The sequence below is a fragment of the Euphorbia lathyris genome, chromosome 2 (genome assembly GCF_963576675.1).
Source record: "Euphorbia lathyris chromosome 2, ddEupLath1.1, whole genome shotgun sequence".
Lineage (NCBI taxonomy): Eukaryota > Viridiplantae > Streptophyta > Magnoliopsida > Malpighiales > Euphorbiaceae > Euphorbia > Euphorbia lathyris.
In genome coordinates, this window is record NC_088911.1 from 139,075,848 (window position 1) to 139,088,797 (window position 12,950).

At 34.6% G+C, this 12,950-nt stretch overlaps 1 long non-coding RNA gene across 1 annotated transcript; it reads right to left on the reverse strand.

Annotated features, from left to right (window-relative positions):
- Window positions 1–2,355: 2,355 nt before the first annotated feature.
- Window positions 2,356–7,918, reverse strand: LOC136217069 (uncharacterized). Its single transcript, XR_010683435.1, has 2 exons — window positions 7,771–7,918; window positions 2,356–2,794 (listed from the first exon to the last, which is right to left on the reverse strand). It is a non-coding gene; the product is annotated as an uncharacterized lncRNA (long non-coding RNA).
- Between the last annotated feature and the right edge of the window lie 5,032 nt (window positions 7,919–12,950).

Here is a 12,950-nt window from a genome sequence, read left to right on the forward strand (position 1 = left end):
ATCTTACCCAAGTCAAGATCCTGTTAACCGAACAGTCGTGAGGATTAAAATTAGGAACCCAAGGCCTTAAGGCCAAAACATGATTGGAAATGATATATGGGCCTCCCTTGATAACCGAATTATAATCCTCAACCCTAGTAAATTTAATGACATAGTAGTCATTTTCCAGGTCAGTAATACTGACTTTACCTTTCCTTGCCCACTGCGCTTGTATTCTTTGGGAAAAATAGTTAAAACTAATTCGCTTACCCAGGACAGTAACAATCAAAGACACCTTCCACTTCTCTCTAAGCTCACGCTTCTCTGCAGCGGAAAGTCTAATGACCGGACAGAGAGGATCCTCCTGGCCATTATCTTCCTCATCAGAATCCGAGAACATATCATCAGAATCTCCCACCATTAAAACTTCCTCTAAAACCGGCTCTTCCTCAGCCACCCCCATGACCGTGTCCTTCCAAGAGTTTTTACCAATCTCGCTCATCTGAACCCTAGGTCTGGGGGAGACCGTCTTCCCATGAGCTACTCCTACAACACCCACCCTTCCCGAATTATTAGAAACATCCAGACCCGAGGCAGCCTGCCTCCCCGTCGTAGCCCCTGCCTGCCCCTCACAGCCCGGAGGAGAGGATCCCGCGCAAGGCACTGCGCCGACAGCCCCAGCCCACTGCCCGACCGAGGAGCCGGCAGCGCCTGGGCAGTGCCCGGCACTATCGGCGCATAGCCCTGCGCCAGGCACCCCCGGCCCCACTTCTCCCCTCGAGATTGGGGGAGCCTTACCCCCGGCATCAGAAAACCCAGCCGCCCGTATCTCCCATTGATCCGCACCCAGCCGCGACAACCTTGTCGAATCTGCCGCCTGTGGATCGCAAAGATCCGTCCCCAGTCGCACGGGCGGCGCCCGCGAGAACCCTGCCGACGCACCATCCATGCCCACGAGATCCCTACCGACGCCCCTGGATTCCCCTGCCTCCACCCCGCCAAGCGCCCCGCCCCGATCTACACCAGGTGCACGCTCGCCGCCAACAAAACTTGCCTCACCCTTCTCGCCCCAAACCACCAGGCCACCGCCCCCTTCCTTGCCGCAAATCCCCTCCAGATCCGACCCCCCCTCGCCGGCCACAGCCCCCCTCTCCCTAGATCTATCCCTAACACGCTTTACCATGAACCCTAGCCGAGAGAGAGAGAGAGATAGAGGAGATAGATCTAAAAGAGAAAAAAAGATCTAAAAGAGAGAAAAAGATATAAAAGAGAGAAATCGATCTGAGAGAGAGAGGATAGATCTAAAAGAGAGAAAAAAGATCTAAAAGAGAGAAATAGATCTGAGAGAGAGAAGATAGATCTCAAAATTCTCCATCTTCATAAAAATTCTTCACCATGACAACAGATCTGAGAGAGAGAAGCCAGATCTGAAAAAGAGAAGATAGATCTAAAAGAGAGAGAAAGATCTAAAAGAGAAGAGATAGATCTCAAAACTCTCAATCTTCATAAAAATTCTTCACCATGACAACAGATCTGAGAGAGAGAAGACAGATCTGAAAAAGAGAAAATCATTTAAACTCATTCAAATTGTATCGTTGATTTTATTAGATACAATTTTAGAGATTTTCCAATTTCCGATTTGTTTCAAATCGTACACACCCCTAGCAACAGGTATAACACAGGGTTCGAGTGGTGATCGTGGGAAATCGGTGAGGTTTCTACCTCTCCATTTCTCCTCTCTCTCTAACTCTCATTTTTCCTTTTCTCTCTCAAACTCTCCCTTTCTCTCTCTATAAACAATTCATAAAAATCTCCTTCATCGTGAATTTCATTGTTGCGATTATTTCTTCTTTTTTTCCCCGCGACTACTAAAGCTTTGATACCATATGAAGCTTGTAGAAACTTATTGAAAACAATTGAACTCGATTACCGGAAAGAATGGAAGGAAGAAAAATATACTAGATGTTGTGAGATTTGCTGCGGGTTCAAAGATTTGATCTGAAAGCGGTTGTGGCCTACATAGACCGTATGATTTTTTTATACTGTATTCTTATTGCTAAGATGTAAACTATGAAATAAATTTTGAAGGCCTTCTATTATGTTTTTTATTATTGAGAGGCATTTTGTACTATTACTGTTGATTTTCGATTTCTTTTTTAGCAGACTAAATACATTTTTATTTTCTATAATAAATTCAGATACGAAAAATAATTATTTATAAGATATTTTTAACAGTTGAGATCTCAATATTTATTATATATAATTAAAACAAATTTTGAATTAGAGTACCCGTAAATAGGAAGCCTTAAGCTGCCTTTTTAGAGCCGGCTCTCATAGATTTACTTGGAAATTCATAATAGTAAATTTAGTACAATAAAAAAAAATACGTTCACTTTATTATATTAATAAAATAAATATTAAATTTTTATTACAAAAGAAGGCACACGCTCGAATAATAAAATAAAAAATTAAGAAACAACTATTCTACTCACAATTAATACGATCTTATTCTTTAAATAAAATAATATGAATAAATATAGGAGGCACATCACACTCTCGTGATGACCCAATAAAATAACTTCAATATAATTTGCATTTAATCAGCATCCCTCATATTGAATTTAATTAAAGATTAACAAGAGATGGTTTATAGGCAACCACAAGAATCTGGTCTAGAGCGGTTGCCATTAAAGCTCCGAATTCAATATGAGCGGGATGTTGAACATATTCTTCTATTCCTTCCGCACTATCAAAGGTAGCATCAAATATATGTGTGAATCCTCCATTCACGTTTTCTGTACTTATATTTATTGCCCTGCATTCATCATTTAAATCACAGATTAGATCTATTAATCTGGAAATTTAAAATTCACAGAATTATATTAAAATTTGGAAACTTTATAAATGGGCTAAGAGTTAAATTTAACCCTAACGTTTTGGGTAGGTGCAGATTTTGCTTTAACGTATAAAATTGTGCAAACTTGACCCTAACATTAAAAAAATATCTATTTTAGTCATACTTTACTGAAAATTTGAAAAACGTTAGTTTGACTGCTATTTAACTGTTACTTCAGACATTTGATGTGACATTTAGCTCAATCATATATGAGCTAAATGTCATATCAAACTGAACCGTGTGGTTTTTGCAGATCGGTCCATGTGGGTTTTTTTTGTTACAAACCGAACATTGTGGTTAGCAAATTTTTAATGTTTTATTGAGTGCTAAATTTGACTGATAACGACATTAAAATGAAAAATTTCAAGAATTAAAGTTGTTTAGTATCATATTTACTATGTAACCACATTTTTTATTTTTTAAAATCATCATTTTTGGAGTTTTCTCTCTCTAAACATTATCTTTCTCTCTCATAAAAAGCAATGCCTAAATGACATCAAACCTAAAAAGTTGAAAAATTAAAGTTACTTAAAATATCATTTAATCCTTGAAAATTTTTATTTTGATGTTATTATTGGCCAAAATTTACAAAGTCAATAAAAAATGAAAATTTTGCAAACCATATGGTTCAGTTTGTAACAAAAAAAAACAAAAACAAAATGTACCGATCTGTAAAACGTGAAATCATATGACATTTATTTGAAATTACCAATGGAAAGTCTTCATGGAAGGAATGAGATTGACAAGGTTTGCATAACCTTTGATGAGTTCACCAATTTGATCAACAGTGATTTCATCTTTGAATTTAGCCAATACCAAGTGGTGAAATTCTCCTTTTGCTCCTTCCATTTTCTAAATTCTCTTACTAAATTTTCTGTATTTGATTACAATTTGGCATCTATATTTATAAGCTAAATAACAGTACACATTTGATAAAAAAAAATCTTAATATAAAAAATGTATGTTTGACCTTTCCAAATTTTATTTATTTTTATATAAAAAAAAGTCAAATACATCTCAAACCCCTATCCCTCGAAACGTTACGACTAAACCCTCAACTTGCTTATTTGAAACTAGGAGTCGGCATCGGTTCGGTTTAAACTGTATACCGAGCCAAACTGATTGGATTCGGTTTTTTTTTGTCACTTCAGTTTTAGTTTAGGTATATTTCGGTATTCGGTTTGGTTTAACAAAAAATGTAAAAAAACTCAAACCGCTCCGAATTACATATATTCTACATTATTTTATATACATTAGATGTTACAAGTTTAGTTTTTTTTTACAATATAAATATATTTCGAAAGTATTTCAAATTTTTTTTTGTTGTTGAGATAAATTTAATAAGGAAATATAATGTTTTTTTTAAACTAATTTGGTTTGTTCGGTTAAAACCGTACCGAACCGATTCGATTGTATTTCAGTTTTATGTACTATTTGGGTCGGTATTGGTATCAATTATTTTAATAATTTCGGTTTGGTTTGGTTCGGTTCGATTTTGAACCAATACACACCCCTATTTGAAGGTCATGAATAGGTTGCAGTTTTTGGACAACACGTTGTTGGAGATGTATTAACAAGACTATAATTTAAGGGTATGAATGTAATTTACTTTTTTTTTTTGACTTTGACGCTGACCACTTAGTCTTAATTTGAATTTGGAACTAGAAAATACAGAAAAGTAAAAGAGAAGAACTTTCTAGAAAGAAAGTATTCATATGTTCATGAATCATAGAATTCTAGAACTTCTGACCAAATTAATAATAGGGAAATTATAAAATAAATTATGTGGTTTGGTGGATTTGTAAAAAGAGTTTGTAAATATGTATTCTATGTTTCGTAAAATTTAAAAGTTTGTAAATATGTATTCTATGTTTTGTAAAATTTGTAATTAAAGAATATGTAAGTCAATTTTTCGATCAAACAATATTTATGATTTAATTAATTTTTAAAAGTAGATCTTGTATTCTGAATAATTTATAAAATCAGTCTTTTTAATTGTTTCAAATCGCTCCTTTTTTTTGGTAAATAGGCACAACAACATTTTTTAAGGAATGTCTAGGTTTGTAAACTGAAAAAAAAAACATAAAACTCTGTTTGTAAGCTTTTAAATCAAGAGTATTATCTTTGCAAATGGGTCAAAACACAAGAGTTATTTTTTTTTATACATGACTAGCAGACAGTTTCAGTTTAATATAAATTAAAATTTATCAAATTGATAATATTTGACAAATTAGTTCAATTACGATCAATTTCAATATCTAATAATTTGTCAAATTTGCACTAATTTATCAAATATTACCAATTTTAAAATTAAATTGATACATAAATTTCGATTTGGATTTCACGTAAGAGCCGATTCAACATTCTCAATCTTTAATGAAAACTCTTTCATCTTTCTTTCCTCTAAACTTGTCCGCCAACTTTAAAGGTCAAATTGACTCTTAATTTATATATTTTTCAAACTCACATCTAATAAATCAAGTTTAGACATAATAGTAATAATAATAATATTTGTTTCACCTTTTTGTTTCCTATACGTAAGGAAAACCCCAAAATTTAGCAAATCTAACTTCCTAAAGCAGACAATTGTCTCTTCCTAGTAACAACCAAACTTTTGTACTCTGTCCGAGCAGAAGATTTACTGACTATAGATTGCTTCTTGGTCTCCCATGAAATTAAAGAGGTAACTAGAAGAAACTGATCTTTTAGTAATTTTGCATTTGTCACAATCTGCATCACATGTTTTAACAGAACTAACATCTGTATTGCTTGAGTAGAACGAACCAAGTTTAGAATGTCCTTTAAATACTTAAGCACATGGAAAACATCCTACGAGTGATGCTAGCAAGGTTCTTACATGAATTCACTGAGCTACTGAATGGCATATGTGATATCTGGACAAGTGAATCCTAAGTATAACAACTTTTCAACAACTCTTTTATAACAATTGAGATCCGTGATCATTGTGACTGGATCAGTAAGCACAATTCCATAGGACATTGGACTGGAAGCAACATTGGTTTGCTCTAAACTCACATCAACAAGCATATCTTATATGTATTTGACTTGAGAAGTGATCACACCTATATCTGACCTCGCAACTGTAGTTTTAAATGAAATGATCTAGTGTAATAGAGCCTAGCCTTCCTTACAATGTAATTGAGACATTTCCTGCACTTCTTCAAACCTTGTGAGATTTGCAGCCTGTTTGGAGATTTAATCTGATAGCGGTGGTGACCTATATTGATCGTATCAGTTTTTTTTATACTTTATTCTTATTGATAAGACGTAAATTATGAAATAAATTTTGAAAGCCTTCTATTCTACTATTATGGTTGAGAGGCTTTGTGTATTACTACTATTAATTTTCAATTTCATTTAGCAGACTACATGCATTCTTATTTTCCAAATTAAATTCAAATACAAAATAATAATTATTTATATCTCGTATATTTGCTTGGAAATTCATAATAGTAAATCTAGTACAATAAAAAAAATTCACGTTCAAATATTGATTTTTTTTATTACAAAAGAAAGCAAACGCTCGAATAATAAAATACAAAACCAAGAAGCAACCATTTTAATACAATAAAATTAATACAATTTGATCCTTTAAATAAAATAATATGGATACATATAGGAAGCACATCACACTCTCATGATGACCTAATAAAATAATTCTAGTATAATTTGTCATATAATCAGCACCTCACCTCTGACGTTGAATTTAATTAGAGATTAACAAGAGTTGGTTTGTAGGCAACCACAAGAATCTGGTCTAAAGAGGTTGACATTAAAGCTCCGAATTCAATATGAGCGGGGTGTTGAACATATTCTTCTATTCCTTCCGCACTATCAAAGGTAGCATCAAATATGTGTATATCCTGCATTCACGTTTTCTGTACTTATATTTGTTGCCTTGCATTCATCATTTAAATCAGAGATTAGATCTATTAAGTTTAATCCGGAAATTTAAAATTCATAGAATTGTATTAAAATTTGGAAACTCTATAAATTGGCTAATGGCCAAATTTAACCACAACGTTTTAGGGTAGGTAGAGATTTAATCCTAATGTATGAAATGGTGTAAATTAAACCATAACGTTTTAAAAAATATCAATTTTAGCCTTAACTTACCGAAAATTTGAAAAGATTTGACTGTTATTTAATTGTCACTACAGGCATTCCAAACATCAATTATATATAAGATATTTAGTATGTTACTAGCGTAATTACAAAAAACCTGTTAAAATACCAAAAAAATTAAGTCTTCCACATGTAAGTTCATCACAAAAATTTGTCAAACTGTCTAAAATATTTAGTGTGTTACTAATCGAGTTACAAATAACCTTAAAAAATATATGAAACTGTTTCAATTTATCGATAAACTTATTTGAAAAGAATTTATCGATAAACTTAATTGAAAGGTCCGATGTTATCTCAATCATATATGAGTTTACTCTAAGGGCCCATTTGTTTTACCTACTGTTTGTTGTTGGTAAAAGCTGATTTTTCAAAAAGCAAGGGATTCCCTGCTTTTATAAAAGGCCTACTTTTTAGGTGTAAAAGGAAACCAAGAGGTAACTAACCAAACACCTAAAACTCTTTATTCTGAAGCGAAAAAGCAAACAGAAGCATGAAAATGAGTAACCAAACACCCTTTAAGGGTCTGTTTTGACGAAGATTTCATAAGGTTCATTAAAAGGAGAGGAATGGAGGGGAGGAAAAGTTATTTAGAGAACCTCAAGATTCCACCTATTTAAAATTGAGGTTATTTAAGGTTATTTAACCCTTGTCTCCGTTAACCTTCTCTAACTCCAAAATAAGCAGACCCTAAATCTAAATTGAAAAACTAATTAAGAATCTAAAAAGATATAATTAAAATTGTTAATTACCAATGGAAAGTCTTCATGGATGGAATGAGATTGACAAGGTTTGCATAACCTTTGATGAGTTCATCAATTTGATCAATAGTTATTTCATCTTTGAATTTAGCCAATACCAAATGATGATATTCTCCTTTTGCTTCTCCCATTTTCCCTAATTTAATTTTTGTGTTTCATTACAAATTTCCATCTAGTATTTATAAACCCAAATAAAGTAATAAATTATTTGACTTTATAAATAATAGAGGTAGATGCCAATTTGTAATCAAACATATAAATAAAGTATATATTTGACTTTTTTTATAAGAAAAGATATACATTTGACAAAAACTATATAGTATATTTATGAACATTCCAATTTTTTAATTTTTTATATAAAAAATAGGGGAAAAATATATAATTTTTTGTATTGTTATTTCATATGAGTAGATTTATAAATAGGAAGTGTTTCAAATTTTTTTTTTTTTTTTTTTGTTGATGTTAGAGATAAATTTAATAAGAAAGTATAATAATCTCTTTTCACTAATTTAGTTTGTTCGGTTTAAAACCGTACCGAACTGAATATTTTGGTTTTACATACTATTTGGTTCTGAGTCAGTATCAATCAATGTTATCAGAACCGGTCCGGACATCAAATCGGATTGGTAACTGGGTCACCGGTCACTTGGTCGGACCGGACGGCTCGGATTGGTCAAACTGGATGACGTAATAAATAAATAAATAATATTTATATATATTAAATATATATAATTAATTTAAAATTATTTTTATACATTATATATATCCAAAATAAATTATAAACAACATTTGATTTGTTATTTTTTTGTTAATTTGAGTCTTAAATATATGACGAATAAATTAAGTTCAGAATAAATTGAAATATATCAATGTATTCTGTCATGAGATCTTTTTAAAAATATATTATAAACTCAAAACAGACAAGTAATGAAGGAGAAGTTGATGCTCAAAGTGAACGATTTAAAATGGTTTGGAAGAAGATAAAAGGAAACTAAGAATTCACATCCCACATAGGAAAGAAAGTAGAAACTTAACTAGTTTATAAGTAAATGATATTTACAAGCCTTTAATTAATTACTAGAGAAAATACTCTCTCACGCGCAGAGGGTGCAATCGATTAACTGTTGGGTTGGGGGCGCACCCGTATGACGTGGGCGACGCAAATACCGCACCGTAATAAGGTCCCTTAGCTTGACCGCACCGTAGTATTAATTTTAAGCAGCCCGCCTTTAATTTCTACCTAGCCCACCAATTGTAGAGACCGTCGGGTGCTGGGTCTCTCCGATTTTTCTCTCCTTTGAAAAACCATGCAGGCTCGGACCGGCTTCCTCGCCGGTTCGACCGACCGGTTCAAGTCGAGCCTGATTACGTTTTGAACCGATTCACATCCCTATTTGAAACAAATAACTCCTTAAGTTGTTTATTTGGAACAAAAAACCTCTAAATTCAAAAAACATTCAATATAAATACAGTAGAAATAAAATATGTCGAAAATATCTGTTGCTACATATCTAATTAATCTGTTAATATATTAACAAAATGACAATAAAAAACTCTCAAAATTACAGATATTAACCTATTTGAATGCTTTTTTTGTTGTTTCAAATAAATAATTTGAAGAGTTAATTTAACTTTTGAAGTCCAGCGAATAGTTGCAGTTTTTAGATAACTTGGGAATTGGAAATGTATTAACAAAACTATAATTTAAGGGTATGAATGTAATTTACACTTACCAAATTTCATGCTGACCATTTTTTTTTTTACTTTGATGCTTACCACTTGGCAGTGGCGGAATGAGGGGGGCTTGCCGGGGCAGCCACCGGAAAGCTTAAGAAATTATTATTTTTTTTATCTGTATTGATTAAAACCAGAAAACCTAGCGCCCCTCCATTGCAGCTGCTCTTTGGAGAAGACGAAGGGAATGAATGAGGGTCTGTTTTGTAATTTTCATTTCTTATTCTTTAAATCAAAACGACGTCGTTTTACTTAATGAGCAAAACGACGTTGTTTCGTTAAATGAAAACTGAACCAACGATATACAGCGTGTGCCCGTTCTCCTCCTAATCCCTAATTGCTGCGAATTGCTCGAGGGAAATCGCACAAGAGAAAGAGAGTCGACCAACTCAACTAACTGCCGGTCAGTCTCCACCGTCGGCGCTGCTCCTTCCGCCACCGACCGGAACCTTCTCCCTTCTTCAACTGAAACGGAATCAACTTCGGCAGACAGGTACTGTTGGTTTGTTTTCAAAGGCTCCCTCAAAATAGAAGCTATACTGTTGGTTTGTTGTTGCTCTTGAATTGCTAATTGAATTGCTGTTGTTTTTTTATAAAAGCTTAATTGAATTGCTAGTAAAAGCTTAATTGAATTATAAAAGTTTAATTGAATTGTTAATTGAATTTTATTTTTGATAAAAGCTTAATTGAATTGCTGTTGGTAATATTTGCTCCTGCTCAATTTCTGTCTCTCTCAATTGCTATTCTTTTTTGTTCTTTCTCAATTTCTCAATTGTTCAATTGCTATTCTTTGTTTAATTTAATTGAATCGAATGGTCTTGAATAGTCTTTGTTATAATTTTAAACTTTGTATTTAATTCTAAACTTTGAAGCTAATAGTTAAGATTGCAGGACTCAATTGTCACTCATTTAGAGCTACACTTTTGAATATTTTGATGTTTTTTTTACTTCATCAACAACAACAACAAAACCTTAGTCCCGAAATGATTCGGGGTCGGCTAACATGAACCATCATATAAAACCGTGAAATCAAGTCGTGTCAACGCCACAAATTCGCTCTCTCCACTCCGTCCTATCCACTACCATATTTTCCTCAATTCCCAGTAAACTCAAATCACTTTCGATCACCCTCCTCCAAGTTTGCTTAGGTCTTCCCCTACCCCTCACCACTGCATCCCTTTGCCACTCTTCGGTCCTCCTAACCGGCGCATCAGCGCTCTACGTTTCACATGGCCAAACCACCTTAGTCGGTTTTCTCTCATTTTATTCTCAATAGATGTAACCCCTACTTTTGTCCTAATTATTTCATTACTCACCCGATCCTTTCTCGTATGACCACACATCCATCTCAACATACGCATCTCCGCCACCGACATCTTATGGATGTGACAGTGTTTCACTGCCCAACACTCCGTACTATATAACAATGCTGGTCTGATTGTCGTGCGGTAGAATTTTCCCTTCAATCTATTAGGCATGCCGGGGTCACAAAGGAAACCCGTAGCACTCTTCCACTTCGACCAACCAGATTTAATCCTATGAGCAACATCTCCATCTACTTCTCCATCCGTTTGGATAATAGATCCTAAATACCGGAAGCAATCCGATGCCTGAACAACTCTCCCATCTAGGGTGATTGTCCCTGCCTCCCTACTCATATGGCCGCTAAACTTACACTCTAAATATTCTGTCTTACTTCGGCTCACCTTAAAGCCTCTAGATTCTAGAGTTTGTCTCCATAATTCCAACTTCATCTCCACTCCTTCTTTCGTCTCATCCACCAACACAATATCATCTGCAAACAACATGCACCATGGTATACCATCTTGAAATGAACTTGTTAGTTCATCCATAACGATGGAAAAAAGAAATGGGCTTAGTGCGGAACCTTGATGCACTCCAATCGTAATAGGGAACTCTTTAGTCTTCCCAACATTAGTACGTACACTCGTGCATGCTCCATCATACATGTCCTTTATGATGTCAATATATTTCCGCGAAATGCCTTTCCTTATCAAGACCCACCAAAGTACTTCCCTTGGTACCTTATCATATGCTTTCTCCAAGTCAATGAAAACCATATGCAAGTCTTTCTTCCTATTTCGATAGTGCTCCATTAATTGTCTCATTAGATGGATGGCTTCCATAGTTGATCTTCCCGGCATAAAGCCAAACTGGTTTTCCGAGATCTTCACCGTCCTCCTTAGCCTTTGTTCGATCACTCGCTCCCAAAGTTTCATAGTGTGACTCATTAATTTGATTCCTCGATAGTTGGCACAATCTTGGACATCGCCTTTGTTCTTATACAAAGGGATTAAGATACTTTTTCTTCATTCTGATGACATCTTATTGTTTCTCCAAATTTTGTTGAAGAACGTCGTCAACCATTCGATTCCTCTCTCCCAAACATCTCTAAATCTCAATAGGGATGCCATAAGGTCCTACTGCTTTCTTCAACCTCATCTTACTTAATGCCATTTTGACTTCACCCTTTTGAATTCTCCGTAGGCATTCATGATTTATCATATCGTCAGGGATACTTATATCTCCAACATCTTGTCTGCGATCTCCATTAAATAAGTCATCAAAATAGGACCTCCATCGTTCCTTGATATCCTTATCTCCAACTAGGACTTTTTGGTCCACATCCTTCACACATTTAACTTTTCCTAGATCTCTCGTCTTCCTATCTTTCATCCGAGCAATTCTATATATGTCTCTTTCCCCTTCTTTCGTATCCAATCTTGTATACAGATCCCGATTCACCTTTGCTCTAGCATCTCGTATGACCTTCTTTACTTCCCTTTTAGCCTCTTTGTATTTTTCGTAGTTCTCGTCACTCCTACATTTCCCCAATATTTTATAGGATTCTCGCTTACTCTTTACTGCTTGTCGTACTTCTTCTGTCCACCAGGATGTGTCCTTACCCGGTGGCATGCTACCTTTAGATTCCCCTAGAACTTCATTCGTTACTTCCCTTATACTATGCTCCATCTTAGTCCATATCGAATCTATATCTAAATCCATATTACAAGTCCAAATATCTTTTTTGGTCATCTCATCCACAAATTTTTGTTGATTCTCCCCTTGCAATTTCCACCACTTAATCTTAGTCTCCACTTGTGGTGTTCGTTTTCTTATACATTTCCCACTTCGAAAATCAAGCACCACTACTCTATGTTGGGTTGTCGTACTCTCACCAGGGATCACTTTACAATCAATATAACTCTTTCTCCAAGCACCCCTTACTAAGAAGAAGTCAATTTGGCTCGCATTACCACCACTCCGATAAGTCACTAAGTGGGATGTTCTCTTCATAAACCATGTGTTCATGATACTCAAGTCATAGGCTGATGTGAATTCCAAAATATCATTTCCTGCTTCATTCTTATCTCCAAAACCACACCCTCCATGAACACTCTCAAACTCATCTCACC